Source organism: Staurois parvus, unplaced genomic scaffold (genome assembly GCF_062004578.1).
Source record: "Staurois parvus isolate SC_StPar_1 unplaced genomic scaffold, SC_StPar_1.0 ptg001045l, whole genome shotgun sequence".
In the NCBI taxonomy this organism is placed as follows: domain Eukaryota; kingdom Metazoa; phylum Chordata; class Amphibia; order Anura; family Ranidae; genus Staurois; species Staurois parvus.
In genome coordinates, this window is record NW_028318841.1 from 6,975,226 (window position 1) to 6,998,731 (window position 23,506).

Sequence of the window (23,506 nt, forward strand, 5' to 3'; positions counted from 1 at the left end):
TTTATTATGTTAAGGATTAAGGTGTCCATTTATCATGCAGCGGTAAATGACCACTGCTCAGTTCTCTGGCATTCTCAGAGGAGACAGCTCTCCTCTGACTGCCTGTTTATGAAGCAGTGTAGATCGTGTTTCCTAATGAGGAGTGAAGTGATCTGCAAACACTTTGAACTCTAGGAAATGGCTGCTGTTACTGTTTTCTCAAGAGATAAAGCGAGATTCAGTAAGAGATCAGTCAAACACAGTTTATTTAGCAACGGTAAATTATTGCTGCTTTGTTGGCAGCTCTTTCAGAGGAGACCTCTCAGTACCTCACTACACCACACACACACACAGAACATGTTCTCTACTGATTATCTCTGTTTCATAAACCACTAATATACTGAGATCAGCAACGATCCACAGTACCGCAGCTGATCTCAGTTTCATAAACGGACATATAAATAATAAAATTTAGAAGAAAAAATGAAATATAGCATTCAAATATTTAATAAGTGGATTTACAACTAGCAGATGGAGAACAGAGTTAATTTATACATGCTTACCTGCCTGTTTTTAGTTGCTCTGTTGAGAAAATACTGTTGTGAACATCTTCTAGATTGTAAGCTCGAAAGAGCAGGGCCCTCGATCCCCTCATGTTTTGCATTGTATTGGTATTGTTCTGTCACATCTTCTGTCCCCCTTTGTAATGTACAGCGCTGAGTGAACTATTGGCGCTTTATAAATACTGTATAATAATAATAATAATTATTAAATAACTCATGCTCACAATTAACACCTAAAAGTGTACTGTGCAGGGGGCATTTCAAACCACTGCACTAGATGGCAGAATAGCAGCCTGGCTATCCAGTGTGCTGCTGATACAGGGCAGTCTTTCCAGTTTTAGCACATGTGATGGACACCCTGACTGGGTATCTCTGCCAAGAAGCTGCTTCCCAAACTCTGGAACATAAGACAAGTGATTATAGCTGTAGCTACACCAAAGAACTAGACAACACCAGTTTTTGAGATAAACAAGAAGAACTGTTTTATTAGAGAAACACACTTAATTTACACAAAAAGATAAGAGCTAATCACATTATCACAGACAATGCCCACCTCAGACAGTCTGGCGCCTACACTGAAATACATTATACATAGGAAGCCATATATTACAATGATAGTTCTTTTGGGGTGATCTAGAGGGAGTGCTGGCAATCCCCCAGACCCCCAGATGATATCATCCAAAAAGTGACATGTTCCATGGATGAGGCCAGAGCTGGTTAAAGGTACCAGGGTGCAGTTCAGAGTAACCGGGCAACCATTCCATAGCCATGGTTACCAAACCCCAGTGAGATATAAAGCTGAAATTACAAGGTTCCTGTGCAAGCTCCCTCTCAGACACCACCCCAGCGCATGTCCCACCAAAAGGAGAACATAGTCCCAAAAGAGTGACGTGACAGGACAATGGGCCTTCGAATCGACTCCTAGTAAATTTAGTGGGTAGTCTGACTGGCCCTAGCCGCTATGCTGTTACATGCAAATGTGACTAGGATCTGGGGCAGCGCTGATGAAAGTCTGGATGGGCATAAAAGTCAACTAGTGATCAGCTCCTTCTGGATAACTTGAAAACACAATAAAACACGAGTTCCCTGGGCAATGGTTCTCCTGCAGCCCCATGTCCGTGACAGCACACACATAGATTTTTTTTTTAAAGCCATATTGTTTACTTGTTATGTAGCTTGACAGCATAGCAAATAAACATTGTGACACTTTATTTGGGTTTGAACTTTCATTTTCAAGCTAACTACTCTGTTCTCAATACCTTAGTAGTCTTTTTCCAACTGATGTTTTAAAGGGTTTAAGATCTCAGGGTCTTTATTCAAATTCTTAGTCCCACCACTACTGCAGGCATGAGCTGAATGTGGTTTAGTCATCAGTAACATAAAAACAAAAGATTTGTAGGAACAGCTATAACAATAATAAAATTTCAGCTGTGTCAGTATCAACTACAAACAGTCCAACCCTGATACAGTACTGGATCTATGATCATCTTAACATGCATACAGATTTTCTAAGTTTACTTTTTTTAATAGCCTCCCTATTGGGTCCCAGGCTCCATAGCAGCTGCATGGATTCACCACAGGGTACATAATTGGGTTGGAAAATATTTGTTGAGTTCAGCACCCCCCACTTAAAAAAAAAAATTGTTGGTTGAAATCAGGTAAAAACCTTTCCAAGTGTAGTTTGGTTAGCTACAACAGGGAAAGTCTGGTTAGCTCCAACAGGGAAAGGAAATTTCATTTGGAAAATGTGTAAAGTAAATATTTTATGTTTCAATATTTTTATTAAGAAAGTTTTGTTTTAAGAATATAACAAGCTCAAGATACGCCTACGCAGGGGCAAAACAGAACAATAACACATAAACAGATATATCCTGCTGACTTGTATTAGCCAAATAACGGAATGTCCAATGACATCAAGAAGGCACGGCAAAAGGCTGAACCAAATAATAGCAGCAGCAATCCATCATATTACCAGAAAAAGAAGAGAAAAAAAACCAAAAAAGTTAGAAAGAAGGAAAAAGAAAATAAAAAAAATAGAAAAAAAATTATAAAAAAAGAAAGAATTAGAAAGAAAACATGGAGGAAAGGAAAACTAGAAGAATCACGGATCCAGGACTAGCACAGGCAATGACCATAAGAAACCATAACTAGTAGGAGGCAGGGGTGGCAAGGAATAACGTATCCAAGGTTCTAAAACCTTAAGGAATCTCAGATGAGAATCTTGAAGAACACTAGACATCTGTTCATTGATCAACATAGCACTCTTCTGGGTCTTCACCCCCTGGAAGACAACCAAAGGGGTTCTCCAATCTTGAGCTATAGCACGTTTGGCAGCAATAAATAGGTAGGAAGCCAATTTCTGCTGAGACCTAGGCAGACCCAAAACAGGGCAATGCAGGAGGGCCACCCTTGCATCACTATGGACCGTAATATGAAATAGTGTTTGCAGCAAACCAAAAACCCTAGACCAGAAGCCTATCAATCGCGGGCACGACCACCAAATATGCAAGACGTCCCCATGTAGACCACAGTTCCAGAAACACCTATCTCTGCCAATCAGATTAAAGTGAGCAGTCAGAGCTGGGACCCAGTACCACCGCAGGAGAACTTTGTAGGCTGCCTCAAGAGTATCGGTATTGAAGGGACATTTTGCTACTATCCCCCAGGTCCTACGCCAATCCTCCACTGCAATCGAGAAACTCAGATCTTGCTCCCATTGAGAGACATAAGACAGGGGTGGTGAGGAGGACCTACTGTTAAGAGAGGCATAAATTACAGAAATGAGACCAGGGGACCCTGGGGAGTGCTGACAGACGTGTTTAAAGGGCGTAAGGATATGTAGAGGTAGTAAAAAAAATATTTTATGCCAAAAGTAAATTGAGTTATAAAACATTAGTGTATTTTTTTACGTTTAAGGCTGCTTTTTTTTAATCAAAATGGAACTTGATTGTATTTGAGCACCACAAACCAAAAACATCCTTTACTTCATTTTTAATATTCTCATCAAACTCGCCCATCCATCCACATCTCCATGCCTTCATTTTGTTGAGAAATCACTTAAAAAACAGATGATTCATGTAGCATTTATTTACTAAAATCCATCTACCCTTAGCTCAGGCAGGGGGCTGTGCTTAGTTGAGAAAGCCCCTCCTCCAGATGAAAGTTAAAAAATGCCCATGAAGACTAATGGGATGTATGAAATGAATATGAGTTGGAAGCAGCAAAATAAATGTAAAAAAAAAAAGTTTAAAAAGTAAACATAACATACCTTCCTATCTCTTTACTGTTGCTAGCAACGTAAGGAATAAAGTAGTTAATGTTGAGAGAGTTTAGTTTCACTTTAATATTCATTTTCACTGTACAGAGTGCATTGTGATCTCCAGTTATATTTGAAGATTCTTTGGCCATTGTTTAAATGAGTCAGTGTACAAAGATAAGCCATCCCTCATACCCTGTGCCAGAAGGTTTTTGTAAATCAGCTGACACATTAGTGAGGCTCTTATTTAAGCACGGGCAATATTAACTGTCTCCAAGAAAAAATGAGAATGGGATGACTCAGTTCAGATAATAGAAACAAAGGCAGTTAGGGTCAAAATAGATTTTGTTTACCACTGGTAAGTATCAAGGCAGAAAATGTTAAAGACAAATCATTTATTAAAAAAACAAAATTCAGAACTTTACATACTGCACAAACTATAGTTTGCTTCATTATGCCTGCATATACCACTAGAAGTAAACATAATAAAATCTGATTTGACAGGTCATTATGATTTCTGTACAGGACGAAAAGTGGAAAGGATGAAGGAGAGCTTCATTAAGTACCTATGGAAAGAACAACTGGAGATAAATGTGATACACTGCATTCATAAAGTATGCAGACCCCTTCACTATTTTAAATTTTGTTATGTTGCAGACTGATACTACAGTTGTTTAGATTCCTTTTTTTTTCTCATTAATGTACACTCTGTATCCCATAATGATACAGTGAAAACAGAATTTTAGAATTGTCTGTGAATTTATTAAAAAGAAAAAAACTGACATATCACATGTACCTAAGTATTCAGACCCTTTACTCAGTACTTTGTTGAAGCACCTTCGACAGCAATTACAGATGTGAGTCTTTTTGGGTATGGCACAACAAACATTGCACACCTGGAGTGGGGGATTTTCTGCCATTCTTCTTTGGAAATCCTCTGAAGCTCCCTCGGGTTGGATGGGGATTGTCTGTGGACAGCCATTTTCAGGTCTCTCCAGGAATGTTCAAAGGGGTTAAAGTCAAGGCTCTCGCTGGGCCACTCTTGAACATTCACAGAGTTGTTGTTAAGCCACTCCTGCGTTGTCTTGGCTGTGTGTTTAGGATTAATGACATGTTGGAAGGTGAACCTTCGGTTTAGTCTGAAGTCTTGAGCGCTGTGGAACAGGTTTTCATTGAGGATATCTCTGTACTTTGTTTCATTCAGCTTTCCCTCAATCCTGACTAGTCTCTCAGTCCCTGGGAGAACTTTCTCCCTTGGTTGCTCAGTTTGGCCGGGTGACCAGCTCTTGGGAGAGTTCGGGTTGTGCCAATCTTCTTCCATTTGAGAATTAAGAAGGCCACTGTGCTCAACCTGCAGAATTGTTTTGTAGCCTTCCCCAGATCTATGCCTTGCAGTAATCCTGTCTCAGAGCTCTGCAGGTAGTTCCTTTTTCATCATGGCTTATTGTCTGATACAATATACATTGGGGTTTATTTTCTAAAGATGGGGAGTGCAAAATCAAGATCAGTTTTGCATAGAAACCAATCAGCTTCTAACCTCAGCTTGTTCAATTAAGCTTTGGCAAAAAAACCTGGAAGCTGATTGATTTCTATGCAGAAGTGAGCCTGATTTTGCACTCTCCAGCTTTAGTAAATAAACCCCATTGCTGTGAGGCCTTTTATAGAGTAGTGTGTGCCTTTCCAAATCATGTCCAATCAATTTAATTTACCATAGGTGGACTGCAAGCAAGGTGTAGAAACAACTCAGCAATTATCAAGAGAAATGGGAGGCATCTGAGCTAAATTTCAAGTGTTGTTGCAAAGGGTCTGAATACTTATGTCAATGTGATATTTCAGTTTTTCCTTTTTAATAAATTCAAAGACATTTTAAAAATTCTGTTTTCAGTTTGCCGTTATGGGGTACTGAGTGTAGATTATTGAGAAAAAAATGAATTTAAACAACTATAATATCAGGCTGTAACATAACAAAAAAGAAAAAAGTGAATTGGGTATGAATACTTTATGAATGGACTCTATGTTGGCTACACATATCTCCACTATATCCTTTCCTAGATACAGGTTTCCAAAAACTGTGATTGGAACCCAGTGGCATTGTTAGCTCAATACTTCCTGTCTGTAGGCTTTCTACACCTTGACCCTGATTCTGTTTTAATGGAATCAGTTAAAGCAATAGAAATCCATGGACTTGCCATTTGCAGCTACTAATTACACCAACATATTTCCATTTCATTAATGTGTACGTAAAGGCAAAACAATTTTTTTATGGAGTAGGAAAGGCTTAGACCCCTTGCTAAGTATTTATTGCATAGTGTGCCCCTGCTAACTGGATTATATCCTCCTATTTTTCCTTGTGACCATTGTCACCGAGACCTGTTATCCTCACACATGCAGCTTACACAGATGCAAACCATCAATCAGGTGGTAGCTACTGTCCAACCATGTTCTAGTAAAACCAACAAATGATTTAACCACTTGACCGAACTATAGCTGAATGACGGCTACAGCGCGGTCGTCTAGTTCTGGGAGGGTCTCAGATGATGTCCTCCCAGAACATGTCCCCCACAAGCATACCCGGCACTCTCTGTGTTCACTGTGTTCTTTGGACACAGCTGATCACATGACATAGTAAAGGGCCAATAACAGTGCCCTTTTACCACGTGATCAGCTGTGTCCAATGATAGCTGATCACAATGTAAATACAGTTATCGGCTGCACTTTCCTCACACTGTCACATCGTGAGAATGGAGGAGAGCCAGTAATCGGCAACTGTATACACACATCAGGACATCAGTGCAGCCCCAAGGGGACATCAGTGCAGCCCCAACAATGTCCATAAGTGCAGTCCCAGAAGTGTCCATCAGTGTAGTCCCAACAGTTTCCATCAGTGCTGCCAGTCAGTGTCCATCAGTGCTGCCAGTCACTGCAGACCCAACAGTGTCCATCAGTGCCGCCAGTCATTGTCCATCAGTTACGCCAGACAGTGTCCATCAGTGCCACCAGACAATGTCCATCAGTGCAGCCAGTCAGTGCCATATATCAGTGACCTTCAGTGCCACATATCAGTGCAACCTCATCAGTGCTGCATATCAGTACAACCTCATCAGTGCAACCTAACAGTGCCCATCAGTGCTGCCTAATCAGTACCCATCAGTGTAGCCTATCAGTGCCCATCAGTGATGCATATCAGTGCATCCTCATCAGTGCACATCAGTGAAGGAGAAAAAGTACCTGTTTGCAAAATTTTATAACAGAAACTAAGACAAAATGTTTTTTTCAAAAATGTTGGTCTTTTTTCATTTGTTTAGCAAAAAATAAAAAACCCAGTGGTGATTAAATGCCATCTAAAGCTCTATATGTCTCAAAAATATGCCACAAATTTAATTTGGGTACAATGTTGCATGACAGCGCAATAGTCAATCAAACTGCAACAGCACTGAAAGCTGAAAATTTGCCTGGGTAGGAAGGGAGTGAAATTGCTCGGTAGGCAAATGGTTAACCACAGATCTCCACAGACCCAATATGCAATGTAGCAAAGTGTTTTCAAATAATAAAGAGAGAAAGAAAAGACAAAACTTAGAACAAACAATACAATTAATATATCTATTTCATCCATTTCAGTTACAATGGTATTAGTATTCTACCTGCTTTGGGGTGTTGTTACCTTTTCACTGGCACCCACAGCAGATCGCATGGGCAGTGCAACTGGAATGCGGTACAGAAAGCAGCAAGGGAACATAGCTTTCCACATTGAATTCTAGTGTGAAAGTACCCTTAGAGTTGTCATGAGAGCAAGAGATGGCGGAAAATCATTCAGAGGGGGCAAATATTCTGATGACTGTCTAAGATAGACATATTTCTCAGTTAGGAAAGATTTTCTCTCACTTCCTGTTGTGAGACTGGAAAAGACTGTGTTGTGAGACTGGAAATACTGGAAGTGAAGATAAATTTTTCCCTGGCAGGACACAGAAAGTAAAAATTAACCTGACAGGGGTTCTAACCTTTCTATATTCTATCCAAAACAAAAAACAACTTGACTATACATATATTATAAGTTGAATATAAACATCTGTACATTAACCACTTCCCGACCGGCCGTTGTATATAAACGGCCGGACGGTGGCAGTGCAGGGTCGGGTGGCCGTTTATAAACGGCCGCCCGGATCCGAGGCTCGTGCGCGGCTCCTAGAGCGCGCACCCGCGAGCCCGGTGATTGCCGTGTCCCTCGGATACCGGCGATCACCTGACGTGGTACAGGACCGTCCTGTACCATGTGACCGACTGTGTCCAATAAGGACACAGTCTTAATGTAAATAGAAGCCGCATGGTGCGGCTTCCGCCCCCTTGACCGCGCACGCGCGTGCCCAGAGATCGCCGGGTCCCTCAGATACAGGGGATCAGGTAACATGGTACAGGACCAATGAAATCGTCCTGTACCATGTGACCAACTGTGTCCAATAAGGACACAGTCTAAATGTAAACAGAAGCCGCATGGTGCGGCTTCCGGCTCCTTCTCCTCACACGGAGTTCTGTCTGTGAGAGAAGGAGCCGGATAGCCTGAGCAACAGAAAGCCTGATAGCAAGTGTCCCTAATTGTCCCTGATCACAGTGTCCCTGATCACGTGTCCCTGACTGTCTGTCCCTGATCACAAGTGTGACTGTCTGTCCCTGACCACAAGTGTCCCTGATTGTCTGTCCCTGATCACAAGTGTCCTTGACTGTCCCTGACCACAAGTGTCCCTGATCGTCAGTGTCCCTGATCGTCAGTGTCCCTGATCGCCAGTGTCCCTGATCGCCAGTGTCTCTGATCGCCAGTGTCCCTGATTGCCAGTGTCCCTGATCGCCAGTGTCCCTGATCGCCAGTGTCCCTGATCGCCAGTGTCTCTGATCGCCAGTGTCCCTGATCGCCAGTGTCCCTGATCGCCCGTGTCCCTGATCACAAGTGTCCCTGATCGCCAGTGTCCCTGATCACAAGTGTCCCTGATCATCAGTATCCCTGATCACAAGTGTCCCTGATCGTCAGTGTCCCTGATCGCCAGTGTCCCTGATCGCCAGTGTCTCTGATCGCCAGTGTCCCTGATCGCCAGTGTCTCTGATCGCCAGTGTTCCTGATCGCCAGTGTCCCTGATCGCCAGTGTCCCTGATCGTCAGTGTCTCTGATCGCCAGTGTCCCTGATCGCCAGTGTCCCTGATCACCAGTGTCCCTGATCGTCAGTGTCCCTGATCGTCAGTGTCTCTGATCGCCAGTGTCCCTGATCGCCAGTGTCCCTGATCGCCAGTGTCCCTGATCGTCAGTGTCCCTGATCATCAGTGTCTCTGATCGCCAGTGTCTCTGATCGCCAGTGTCCCTGATCGTCCGTGTCCCTGATCACAAGTGTCCCTGATCACAAGTGTCCCTGATCGCCAGTGTCCCTGATCGCCAGTGTCCCTGATCGCCAGTGTCTCAGATCGCCAGTGTCCCTGATCGCCAGTGTCCCTGATCGCCAGTGTCTCTGATCACCAGTGTCCCTGATCGCCAGTGTCCCTGATCGCCAGTGTCCCTGATCACAAGTGTCCCTGATCATCAGTGTCTCTGATCACAAGTGTCCCTGATCACAAGTGTCCCTGAGCACAAGTGTCCTTGATCGTCAGTGTCTCTAATCACAAGTGTCCCTGATCACAAGTGTCCCTGATCACAAGTGTCTCTGATCACAAGTGTCCCTGATCACAAGTGTCCCTGATCGTCAGTGTCCCTGATCACAAGCGTCCCTGATCACAAGCGTTCCTGATCGTCAGTGTCTCTGATCACAAGTGTCCCTGATCACAAGTGTCCCTGATCGTCAGTGTCCCTGATCACAAGCGTCCCTGATCACAAGTGTCCTTGATCGTCAGTGTCCCTGATCGTCAGTGTCCCTGTTCGTCAGTGTCCCTGATCGTCAGTGTCCCTGATTGTCAGTGTCCCTGTTCGTCAGTGTCCCTGATCGCCACACAGCGGCCCAGCTGTGTCCCTGATCACTGCATAGCATCCCAGTGTCCCTGATCTCCACACCAGCAGGTCTTGATCACCTCCACACTACCAGGTCCTGATCATCATACCACCAAGTCTTGATCACCGCCACACCTGCAGGTCCCAATCACAGCTATACCAGCGGGTCCTGATCGCCGCCACACTAGCAGATCCTGATCACAGCCATACCAGCAGGTCCTGATCACCACCCCAGCAGATCCTGATCACCACCAAACTAGTGGGTCCTGATCCCCGCCATACCAGCGGGTTCTGATCGCCGCCACATCATTGGATCCTGATCGCTGCCAAACCCACGGGTCCTGATCACCACCATACCAGTCCTGATCACCTGAGAGCCATTACAGCAAACTGTGAGTACTTTTTAGTCTTTGCACACAGTTTACACACACAATCACAAAACATTGCCTGCCAGCTCACGGTATCTCTGATCACACATTTGGTATCGCCATATTCAGGAAGAGTTATAGAATGTGTTTTGGGGTGTAATTTTAAGTATGCCTATGTTGTATAATAGAAATATCTCATAGATTGACAACTTTGCGTAAAAAAAAAAACATTTTCATTTTCTTTTCACATTTTCCAAAAACTTTTGGCAAAAAATGCAGTCTTCAGAAGACTCCACATGACTCTTAAAATATACCTTGGAGTGTTTGCTTTCCAAAATGGGGTCATTTTGTGGGTAATTCCATTGTCCTGATGCTCCAGGACCTCCAAAATGGCATTAGGTAGTCAAGAAATTAGATGTGTCATTTTTTCCCCTAGAACTGCAAAAGATGCTTATTGGATGTGGAGCCCCCTATGTGGCCAGACTGTAAAAAAGTCTCACACATTTGGTATCGCCATATTCAGGAAGAGTTATAGAATGTGTTTTGGGGTGTAATTTTAAGTATGCCTATGTTGTGTAATAGATATATCTCATAGATTGGCAACTTTGCATAGAAAAAAATACATTTTCATCTTCTTTTCACATTTTCCAAAAACGTTTGGCAAAAAATGCAGTCTTCAGAAGACTCCACATGACTCTTAAAACATACCTTGGGGTGTTTTCTTTCCAACATGGGGTCATTTTGTGGGTAATTCTTTTGTCCTGGTGCTCCAGGACCTCCAAAACTGTGATAGACAGTCAAGAAATTAGATGTGTAATTTTTGCCCCTAGAACGCCTAAGGGTGCTTATTGGATGTGGGGCCCTTCTATGTGGCTAGGCTGTGAAAAAGTTTCACACATTTGGTATCACCATACTCAGGAAGAGTAGCAGAATGTGTTTTGGGGTGTAACTGCAAGTATGCCTATGCCGTGTGAGAGAAAGAACTTGTTAAAATGACAACTTTGTGAAAAAAAAATTAAAATTATTTACTTTCATCATTTCCCCTTAAAAAATTTGCAAAAAATTACAACTTCAAAAAACTCTCCTTGCCTTTCATTAAATACCTAAGACTGTCTACTTTCCAAAAAGGGGTCATTTGGGGGGTATTTGTATTGTCCTGGCATTTTAGGGCCCTGAGAATCTATATAGGTAGCCAGTACATCAGGATTGATAAATTTTCAAATATATCAAATATATATACCGTGGTCTGTGGACTCTATAACTTTAATACAGACTAAATAATACAAACTAATTTGGATTATTTCTACCAAACAAAGGTAGCACAATGGATTTTGGCCTAAATTAATGAAGAAAGTATATTTATTTGCAAAATCTAGTAACAAAAACGAAGAAAAACATGTTTATTTTCAAAATTTTCAGTCTTTTTCCACTTTCCTAGAAAAAAATAAAACCCCCAGTGGTGATTAAATACCACCAAATGAAAGCTCTATTTGTGTGAAAAAAATGATAAAAATTTCATTTGGATACAGTGTCGTATGCCTGAGTAACTGGCATTCACACTGTGAGAGCACTGAAAGCTGAAAATTAGCCTGGTCAGGAAGGGGGTAAAAGTGTCCGGTCTGGAAGTGGTTAAACAATCAAGGGATTTTTTGGTAGTATTTAACCTCTGCACAACTGCTGAGTTGTATGTATGAACTAAATAATTTCTTTGTAGTTCCAGACAATCATGTTTGATTAAATCTCTGATACATTCACCAAAGACATGCATGGCCAGCCAGCAAAAGAGACAGTTTAGCTATTTTGTAATAAGTACTGTAACATTTACAAATGCCTACATAAATAAGATATTAAATAGAAATCTAATTTACCGGTATCTAAGCACATAGGGGAGTATTTAGACATGTCTTGTTTAATCCAGAAACATTTATCTGTTTGGATTCACCCAGAATTACTATATATTTACCGTTATAATTTACGGGATGTATAAACCAAAAAATGATAAGCCAGGAATGTTGTAGTTCACTAATATCAGCGAATGCTAAATAATGGATGGAAACAGGTAAGAAACTAATAGAAACAAAGAAGAGAGATGGCAGAAAAGAGACCCATAAAAATATTCTATGTGTGTAAATTAACAGGGAAATACTGCTTAGAAGAGCATACAGTCTAATGGTGGAACTCTTGACCATCAGGATATAGTATATTAAAGAATTCAATCCAGATAAGAGCTTGCAATACCACGCTCTGTGTCCTCTAGAATTCACAATCTAATATAGAACAATCTAATGTAAGAATAAAAGCCTCGCTCATAGAAGCTTGCAATCAAATGTTACAATCCCTGTCTTTTTGAAAAGACAATTTAATCTAGCAAGGGAAATGCATCTGAAAGCCTAAACTGTAATCAGATGAGTCGTGCCCATTAGGGCCTATGATCTGGAATAAAGTAGCTGCAATTTCCCGCTTCTCATGCCACCACCAAATTGCTGCAGACATCCTAATCAGAGGATTGATGCCTGTAAAAGGCATCCAATTAAACTTGGCAAAGAAAATCTCTGCTTGTAACAGCACACATCTAATAAGTAATATTCTTCCTTTACAGCTCAGGACCAGCCAATAAATCTGCGCTTATCTCTGCGTCTAACAACAAGGCCAGAGAGCTAATAAAACTGAGCTTATGTATTAATATATCAGTACTAAGAAGTGGAGTTACTTCTTGATATCCACCAATCAGGGTCAAACATATCATAAATGACTGATTGGTATATTCACAGAAGAACAGCAAGTGTGCATTGAGGGGGTACGTTGAAAGGGTTTCCTTTTGCCAAGAATCAATCCCTGATGCTGACAGGCACTTGGCTCTTCATCACACTTCATCGCCAGAAAAAGGGGTATGCACCACTCATGGTACCTGCCCCCCTATGGTCACCCCGTCATCCCCAGGAATGGGTTCTTATAGGCCCCCAACCAATGCATCATTGAATGTGAGTACCCAGTATTTCTAGGACTAGCAATGTCGCCATACATGCCCTCTGGTAGCATAGTTCCACGTGGTAGAAAATACTGCTCTCTGCTGCAATTTAGAAACTGTAGACTTGCCTCTGTTTATGCTGATCTGGAAGGCAAATGTCATCTTATGCCTTGTCCTTGCTGTTAATCACTTTTTATGCTAAATTGTGTTATTACCATTGTTAATCCATTTTATACTTGCCTAGTTAACAACCATATTGGGTGACAATATATTAGGTTTTTCTTTACTACCTGGTTTGGTGCCCGTTTGTTTTGATATATCACTACTAGTAGGTACTGTCAGAGGGGCTAAGGTTCTTGAGAAGGTCAAGGCAAAGAACAGAGGAGAGAGAGAGAGTATATATTCAGGTTAGCTAACGTGTAGTAGCTTCTCAGGCATTTTCTGAATTAACTAATATTGGCAACACTAATCTCTAGATGGCAGTAGCTGACTATAGATATAATGCCAAAGTTCCATGTTGCAGAAGTTCAATGCTAAAATTGAGTTTATCAAAATATTTTACCAGGATAATTGGAATTTTGTTCTCTGCAGACATATGTAGAGATAATTTTGCTGTTCTGTAACCTTTTTTTCATCAGGACAACACAAATGTGTAGGTTATCAAATTCAATTTCTCAGTTATTTTTAATGCAATGTCCAAAATCTTATTGCACATATGTACTTCTGTATGTAGGCAAAGTTTATTGAAAATGGTTTTAATTTAAGAACATGTTAATGAAAATATGTCCAGCTCAATGAAATAACATGAACAATGAATATTCTATGTACTGTATATGAAGTGTTTAAGAATACAGATCACAATTAAATACAAATGTAAGAATATTTAATATGGCAGGTCAAATGCGTTGATTTGAAAATGTCAGAAAGACAAAAATCAACCAGATACTGAATTTTAAATATGGAAATGTATACTGAAATCTCATTGGTTGCTATGAACCAATACATTTTATAGATCAACTTTATTAAATAAACCCAAAATAGTCATTGTAATCTAAGATGAAACTTCTACATGTTCAGGTGATGCAGCTACTTCTGCACTCATAGATATGAATAAAGCCTGGGTAGCAGCACTTTGTCCAATTACAGTGTGGTGATTAGAGACTCAGTGGCCTCCCTACACACAGAAGGAAAAGAGAGACCACCAGATCTCATAAAGGGGAAACACCTGATGGCTGCGAACTCCTAGGTGGCTGGGAATAGAGTCAAAAATTATGACAGGGCAATCTCACTGGTAAAGTATCCATGACTCTTACACCAACAACTAAAATATTATATTTGGGGCACTGTTCACCCAGTTTCTGGAAATTACAACTATTTTTGTTATTGGACTGGATCTTATGTAAACCATTCTTGTTGAGATGTTTATAAACTTTAGCATAATATTAGCTGATTGTACATATGATTGTTAAGTTGTATCCATGGAATTGGTATTGCAGAGAATTACAGGTTTCTAAAGAGAGAGCACAGGCTTCTCCCTTGGAGCTTTACTCTATCTATAGATAAAGCTCAATACAGAGCTATAAAAAGTAGTGATGGGGGAAATTTTCATGTGTGTGTATTTGAGCTTGTTATTTGCATTGCCCTAAACAACTGGTTTTAGCCTATTACCAGTGATGTATTTAGGTGTTATGCTGCCCTAGGCAATACAAAATTTGCTCCCCCCCCGGAGAGAGCCTGACATTGACCAACAATACACCTACCCCCCCACCCCCCCACCCAAGAGAGATTTCCACTACCAATGCCCCCATACACCAGCCACTCCCCTCCCAGCAAGAGATAGAAAGACACCTTCACAGCTCTGGACATCCCCAGGAACGAGAGTCAAGCAGCCCGCAGCCTCTCTCAGATCCCACCTTGTCCCCAAGCCACATGTGTGCCGATGCCGGCATCTGTCTTCCGGGTTCTGTTCCCTGCGGCGTTAGGACGTACAGGGATGGAACTGGCAGAAAATTTTAAAATTTTAAAAGTAACATTCACTAAATACACTAAAATCACATAGTAAAACATTACTGTATCAAACCATTTCACATACATTTTGTCCCTAGTGTTTTTTCCTGTGCCCTGCCTGCATTGTTACTGTTCTTTCTGCCTGGAAACTGAGAAAAGTCCTTGGCGTCCAAAAAGTGTCCCTTTAGTTCAAAAGCGGTTTTCGACCAGCTAGAGAACAGCGATAGTAAATTAGAACTACTTGCAGAATTGAGTGATAATAATTAGTGGGGAAATTCGTTATCAGACACTGAAAAAGATTTTGCGACTTTCCTCAGTGATGTGCGAACTGGTGCTCTATTTCAAATTTCAGTGTTTTTGGTTTGATTATATTATTGAATTAAATGTATTATTATTTTTTATGATTATTTATTAAATTATAATTTATGGTTTTGTGTTTCAAATGTTATCATACCCGGAATGTTTACTAGACTCTTGTTCGGACAGATTTCAGTGACTTATTCCTAAAAATTACAGGCCTACAATAAAAAACTACATATTTCCATGCAAAAAAATGTACCGCTTTGAGCACAGAAATATGGACATAATCAGTTAAAGAATTTAGTTTTGTCATATTCGTTATGTATGCTACTAAATATTCCACAGTCAACTGTTAGTGGTATTATAACAAAGTGGAAGCAACTGGCAACAACAGCAACTCAGCCACGAAGTGGTAGGCCACGTAAAAAGACAGAGCGGGGTCAGCACATGCTGAAGCGCATAGTGCGCAGAAGTCGCCAACTGTCTGCAGAGTCAATAGCTAAAGACCTCAGAACTTGGGCTAATCTGAAGGTCACACAAACAACAGTGCATAGAGAGCTTCATGGAATGGGTTTCCATGCCCCAACAGCTGCATCCAAGCCTTATATCACCAAGTGCAATGCAAAGCGTCAGATGCAGTGGTGTAAAGCATGCTGCTACTGGACTCTAGAGCAGTGAAGGCATGTTCTCTGGAGTGATAAATAATGCTTCTCTGTCGATGGACATGTCTGGGTTTGATGGTTGCCAGGAGAATGGTAATTGCCTGACTGCATTGTGCCAAGTGTAAAGTTTGGTGAAGGGGGGGTTATGGTGTGGGGTCATTTTTCAAGGGTTGGGCTTGGCCCCTTAGTTCCACTGAAGGGAACTCTTAAGAATACCAAACACCCAGCATACCAAGACATTTTAGAAAATTTCATGCTCACAACTTTGTTAGAACAGTTTGGGGATGGCCCCTTCCAATTACAACATGACTGCTCATCAGTGCACAAAGCAAGGTCCATAAAAACATGGATGAGCAAGTTTGGGGTGGAGGAACTTTACTGGCCTGCAGAGTCTTGACCTCAACCCGATAGAACACCTTTGGGATGAATTAGAGCGGAGACTGCAAGCCAGGCCTTCTGGTCCGACATCAGTGCCTGACCGCACAAATGCTCTTCTGGAAGAATGGTCAAACATTCCCATAGACACACTCCTAAACCTTGTGGACAGCCTTCCCAGAAGAGTTGAAGCTGTTATAGCTGCAAAGGGTACTCAATCCTGTGGACTAAGACATGCTGTTAAAGTTCATGTGTGTGCAAAGGCAGGCGTCCCAATACTTTTGGCAATATAGTGTATCATTGAACCATGATAGATTTGATAGTTTCATGGGCTAGTCCAACCTACCAAGATAAATGGCATGAGCTGATTGGACAATATCAACTAGCATCATGTGCATCCAAATTAACAAATAGAATGAAATTCAGATCCACACACTATCATTATATATTTCAAATTCGCTACATTTCAAATTTCAGTGCTTTTGGTTTGATTTTATTATTGAATTACATTTATTATTATTATTATTAGTATTATATTATTATTTTTTATAATTATATATTAAATTATAATTTATGATTTTGTGTTTCAAATTTTAACATACCCGGGATGTTTACTAGAGTCTTGTTTGGACAGATTTCAGTGAATTATTCCTAAATATTACAGGCCTACAATAAAAAAACTACATATTTCCATGCAAAAAAATGTACGGTTTTGAGCACAGAAATACTGACATAATCAGACCACCAGGGAGGTAAAAGCAATCCACTGAGCTGGCTAGAACCAACTCTTGAGGGAGTCTATTCCACATTTTCACAGCTCTTATTGTGAAGAAACATTTCCATATTTGGAGATTAAATCTCTTTTTCTCCAGATGTAAAGAGTGCCCCCTTGTCCTCTGTGATGACCTCAGGGTGAATAACTCTACAGCAAGTTAACTATGTGGACCACTAATGTTGCCCATATCCCCCTTAATCTCCTCTTCTCAAGAGAGAATAAATTCAGTTTCTCTAATCTTTCCTCATAGCTGATCTCCTCCATGCCTCTTATCAGTTTTTTTGCCCTTCTCTGCACTTTCTCCAGTTCGCCAATGTTCTCTTTGTGAATTGGTGCCCAAAACTGAACTGCATATTCCAGATGAGGTTTTACTAATGATTTGTACAGGGTTAAAATGATATATATATCTCTCTCTGGAGTCTATACCTCTTTTAATACAAGAGATGATTTTGCTCGCTTTAGAAACTGCAGCTTGGCATTGCATGCTATTGTTAAGCTTATGATCTACCAGAACCCCCAGATCCTTCTCCACCATTGATTCCCCTAGTTGTACTACTCCTATTATGTATGATGCATGCATATGCATGCTTATTATTATTTATCAACATTAAACCTCATTTGCCACATATTTGCCCAATTAAATAGTGCATTGAGATCGGCTTGTATGTTGGAGACAACGTAAGGTGCCGCAGTGTTCAGAGTTCTTTAATTATTTTAAGCTACAGATTTTTTTTTTCAAATGCTGAAGCTGGCAGAGTAAAACATTGATCAGTGACTGCATACTGTACAAACAGCAGCAATAAACAAAGCATCTATTTGAAGAGTCCAGCTGCATAAAAAGTGAAGAATATACATGTATGTGTTTTTATTGTGTTATGTTAAAAGTATTTTACTACTATATCAAGCTGCCCTGTACTGATAGCACAGTGAACACCCCTACCACTGCCCTCACTCAAAATGCAGGAGTCCATATCTCCAGCTGTCAGACATTTCCTCTGCACAGTGCTCCAAACAACCACTTTCACACTCCCGGATCAAAGTTGTTGGTTGAAGCACTGTGCAGTGGGAGTGCTTTACCACATTTCAAAAAAAATATCTTAAGACCTTAAGATAGTAGCTTGAGTGTCTTGGGAGCCCTAAAACCTTTGGCTCTATTTTGCAAATATTGACTTTATCATGAAATACAAGCTTCCATATGTTTCTCCCACCAAAATAATAGTGATGGTGGTCTCCCTGGTCAGTAGTACGGCACAGAGGGTAGGAAAGGGTATAGTGCAATCTGAGTTTCCATGCCAAAGATCATATTCTTATAATAAAGTGCCTCAGGCTTTGATGCTCTTGGAGCCCCAAGTCGATTTTCAAAGGTACAGTATGTGCAAGCACCTGAAGGTGCCATCTACCCATTTCCCCTTTTAGTTTAGTTATGTTATGATTACAATACCTTTATTTGAAAGTAAAATTACACCTATAGACACAGCTCTTGAACAAACTTTAACGTAAGTGAACTTTTACTGTGTAGAAAAAATTTAACGAAAGTTGTCAGAATTAAGATCAGAGATAAAGATAAAATACAGTGAGAGTGTTGTAAAAAGAACTATATTTTACAACAAGATAATTGGACTATTAATTTATGAGACACTAGCATATTATAAGGATTTCATTAGTTTGCTTTTGGCAATATATTCAAATACCACTTCTAGTTTAATAGTCATTTACCTTAGGACAGAGCTTTAAAGAAAAATTTCAAAGGATGTGCTAGGTCTGCAAAAATCGGTCCTTCAATTATTAAATTTTTAATTCATGAGAAAGTTAGAACTCTTCAAGAAGAAAAAGTATACTGAAAAATGTTAATTTTGTGAATAATTTTAAGAGAACTTACCATCTGCATACAACAGCAAATTTAAAGAAAACGTGACAACAGAAACATGGGGAGCTGCCACTGCTGACTTATTTATTAAGGTGCATGCTTCAAGTCTTTTATTTCTATGCTTCCTTGACATCCTGATGAATCAATGATCAGGTGCAGGCACGTTAGGACACCTGAAATTCTGGATAAACCCTCTGCATACTGCTATATACCTTTTTTAGCAAACTTTCCAATGAAAACATTGGGAATTTTTTTTTTCACACATATTGCAATACATGATTAAGCTGGCCAACTGTGTGAAAGTAACCCATCTATGGCCAGTCTTACTCTGCTTTGCCAATGCAAGTGCTACTGTGGACACAATGCCAACATGAGGCAAACAGACACAAAGTGGGGGGAGCTATTAGGTTTAGATCTGTCCACTGACCTGCAATACAACAGAAACAAGATATATGTGTGCACAGATAACAATAGCTTGTACATGAATATAATCTATCAGGTGCCAAAGGGGTGTGTAAAATACCGTATCATCTCAATATTTTGTTAACTTGTATTGGGGAGAAAAGTTCAAAATAGAAAGTCCTTCCAACTCTTGCATAAACTCAAAAGTTGATTTAAAAATAATGTTGCATAAAATTAGAAATAAAATATTGGAATACAGAATTTTCAGATAATGTCCAAAAAATATAGTTAAGTACTTAAGATAAAACTTATATGTAATTGTGTGTGTGTGATATGAATCTGTGTGTGTGTCATGAATCTAGGCTTCTAAAAAGTGTGACTAAAAAGTCTTTGTTCTGCTCTAAAAAGGAGCAATTCAGCCCCCACCTTCCTAAAAATGGACTGGTATACTTTTCTGTCTCTAGTAGTCTCACAAAGATAATGAATGGCAACAGATGTATAGAACTAAACCTCAGTCTTCTTCCCTCCCCTCAGAGTCTGAAATTCAATAGATGGGGGAAGATGGGGGAGGGACAGCTAGACTAATTAATACTACATGTTGCTTGAATGTAGAGAACATGTATATATATTCCCATAGACTATAAAAAGTCTATTTATCTTACTTTTCCCAATCTAGAACAAATAGAAATATAACAACTCAATTATTCTATTAAGATCCAACTCATTCATACATATGTTAGTACTGTTAATACGCAGATATTAGATATTGGGTTAAGGAAAGCTTCTAACAGGGTGTGACCACACGTTAATACTAGAAATTCTGGATACACTCTCTGCACACAGGTATATACCTTTTTAGCAAACTTTGCAATACAAAATCAGCTTCAACATTTCTCCAGTACAGCATAGTTAATTGGAAGATATAGTAAGGTACATTTTGTGAATGGTTGCCCTTTTTGTTCAGTTATATCTGTGCATCTGTTGTATCAATTTATATATATTTATACTTCACCTATACAATGCTTTCAAGTTCAACCATCCCTAGTTGTTAAAAAACATTGTGCTGTGTCTATGCCGTACTACCAGTGTGTTAATAGATGACTAAAACAAATCTCCACTGTGTTATAAAACTTCACTATGTTATAAATACAATATATGACAATCCTTTTTGTGTATTTGTGTACATAAAAATATATACATAAAATAAATAATGGAGGCAGCTTGCAGTGAATTGTTTTCCCACAACCTGAACAAATAATACACTACTGCCGTGCCTTCCTAACTAACTCGATCTAGCAAGTGCATAAATAACGTAAACACAAACTCAAAATACCATATTTTTTGCTCTATAAGACGCACCTGACCATAAGACACACCTAGGTTTTAGAGGAGGAAAACAAGAAAAAAACTGCGGCCATACTACAAGACTTGACCAGAGACTGTGGACATAGTACAGGAGATGACCAGAAACTGTGGACATAGTACAGGAGATCACCAGAGACTGCAGACATAGTACAGGAGATGGCCAGAGACAGTGGACATACTACAGGAGATACCAAGAGACTGTGGACATAGTACAGGGGATAACCAGAGACTGTGGACATACTACAGGAGATGACCAGAGACTGCGGACATAGTACAAGAGATGACCAGAGACTGCGGACATAGTGCAGGAGATGACCAGAGACTGCGGAGATATTACAGAAGATGACCAGAGACTGCGGACATAGTACAGGAGATGACAAGAGACTGCAGACCTTTGTGGAGTGGAAGGGGGGGGTAGCAGGTACCCAAATTTGACAGGTACCCGCTCCCACTTCCGGGGAGTTGTCCTCCCTCCCCATCTTCTGGGACACGTCACAGGTCCCAGAAGACTGCCGGACCATTCACAAAGTGCAGCGCTCCTCATGCATGCGCAGTGAGCACCCGACTGTGAAGCTGCAAGCTGTCACAGCCAGGTGCCCACACTAAAGATGCCGGCGCCAGGGAGAGAAGATGGTGAGGACACCACTGGACCGAAGAACAGGCAGGACCGAGGTGTAGGTTCTGCTGCATAGAAGAGCCAAGTGGCCGGCCCAGTATTCTAACACAGCGGGAGCGGGAATACCGGGCTGGCCGCTCCATATTCGCTCCATAAGACGCACTTTTTTCCACCAAAAAAAATGGGGGAAAATGTCAAAAATACGGTAAATAATCATGTGCATAATTATTTTTTAAAACATGCAACCAATGTCCCTGTTGCTATTAGTGGTCCAATGCCCAAATAAACTCAATTTCTCTGGATATTCACTCGTGTAATTTTAATTAGTGCCTTCTGGTGTTCCCCACCACCATTCACCATATGTGCTCACCTCTGTCTGTGGACCTGCTAAATGATCAGGTCAAACATGCTTTCCCCTCATCATGGTTGCTGTCAGATTCTTTCCCTGATGTATCCTCTGATGCACCTGGCTTACCCTCCACTGTCAAGGGTCCTACATCCTCTCCCAAAAAAAAATGCATGGCCCTTCAAAAGATCATAGTTCTTCCTATGGTAGACTCATATAGAAAAGGGGAGCATCATGGTGTAGTATATTTATCCTAAATACTTTAATAAAATTATACTTACAAGAGTAGGTTAAACGCTTGCATGTACATGAAATATAGTGGGACCTCAGCTCCCACATCACTTCCGGTTATGGCTGTCAATCACCCGACTCTGCCTAACGCATGTTGTCATGGTCACGTGACTTCCTCAGCTGTTATATTTTTCCAAGAGAAAGTCTGGGGCCAGGGACATTTACTGAGTTCTTCCTCACAACAGGAACAAACTTATACCTTGCACAGGAATGTTTAAACATCCAAAGGTCTTTTATCTAGTAGTTGTAGGCAGCTTAGGTGTGGGACTTACAGTAAAATTATTAACATTTTGCAGAAAGTGAAGATGGTGCTTTTCCCAAGCCCCTAAAATGTCACCCTTATCTCTAGTTTTTTTTCTGAAAGTACGCTTATAAATGTGCAAGAGGGCCTAGAAAAGACAAAAATAATAGGTAAAATCTTGGATGCTGGCCACTTTTAAAGTTTTGTCAGTTCTGGTAAATACAACCCTGTTTATCTTACAGAGCAATTCCAGGCAATGAATAAAACCAGTCAATGAGCTAATGCTATTCCACAAGTACTGCTACTGCTAAAATCAGGTTTCCAGGGTTGTGTTTCCTGTAGCTTGTGCAATGTAACTCTCTCTTTCTCTACTTTTTGTACCAGTAATTGCATCCTTATTTCCAAGGCAGATTTGTCATAAAAAATGCCTTTCTGCATATCAAAGATAGCAAACGGCTTGCAAAAGGGTTTGTTTGAGCATTACTTATTTCCATCCTAAGCAACGATCCTCAGATCACCAGCAAAAAGGTAGACTGGTAAGCCTATTTCATATAACTTCTAATATTATTTACACAAATGATAACTTTAGTAGTTGAAAAATTCTTCATTCATTCCCTCTAGAAATATCTGATATCTGGATATATTTTATAATATATCCATAATTGTCAGTTTATACACTGCTCAATAAAATTAAAGGAACACTTTGAAAACACATCAGATCTCAATGGGGAAAAATATCATGCTGGATATCTGGGTAATGGATATCATGCTGGGTAATGTGTTAGGATCGTAAGGATGCCCTATAATTTGATAGAAAATAAAATTATCAACCTACTGAGGAGTGAATTCAAAGACACCCCAAAAATCAAAGTGAAAAAAATGATGCAGCAGGTTAGTCCATTTTGCTGAAATTTCATTGCAGCAACTCAAAATGGTACTCAGTAGTCTGTATGGCTCCCACGTGCTTGTATGCATGCCTGACAATGTAGGCATGCTCCTAATGAGACAATGGATGTCTTGGGGTATCACTGAGCTCCTGGACAGTCTGAGGTGCAACCTGGTGGCGTTGGATGGGCCAAAACATGGTATCCCAGAGGTGTTCTATTGGATTTAGGTCAGGCGAGTGTGGGGGCAATTCAAGGGTATCAATTCCTTCATCATCC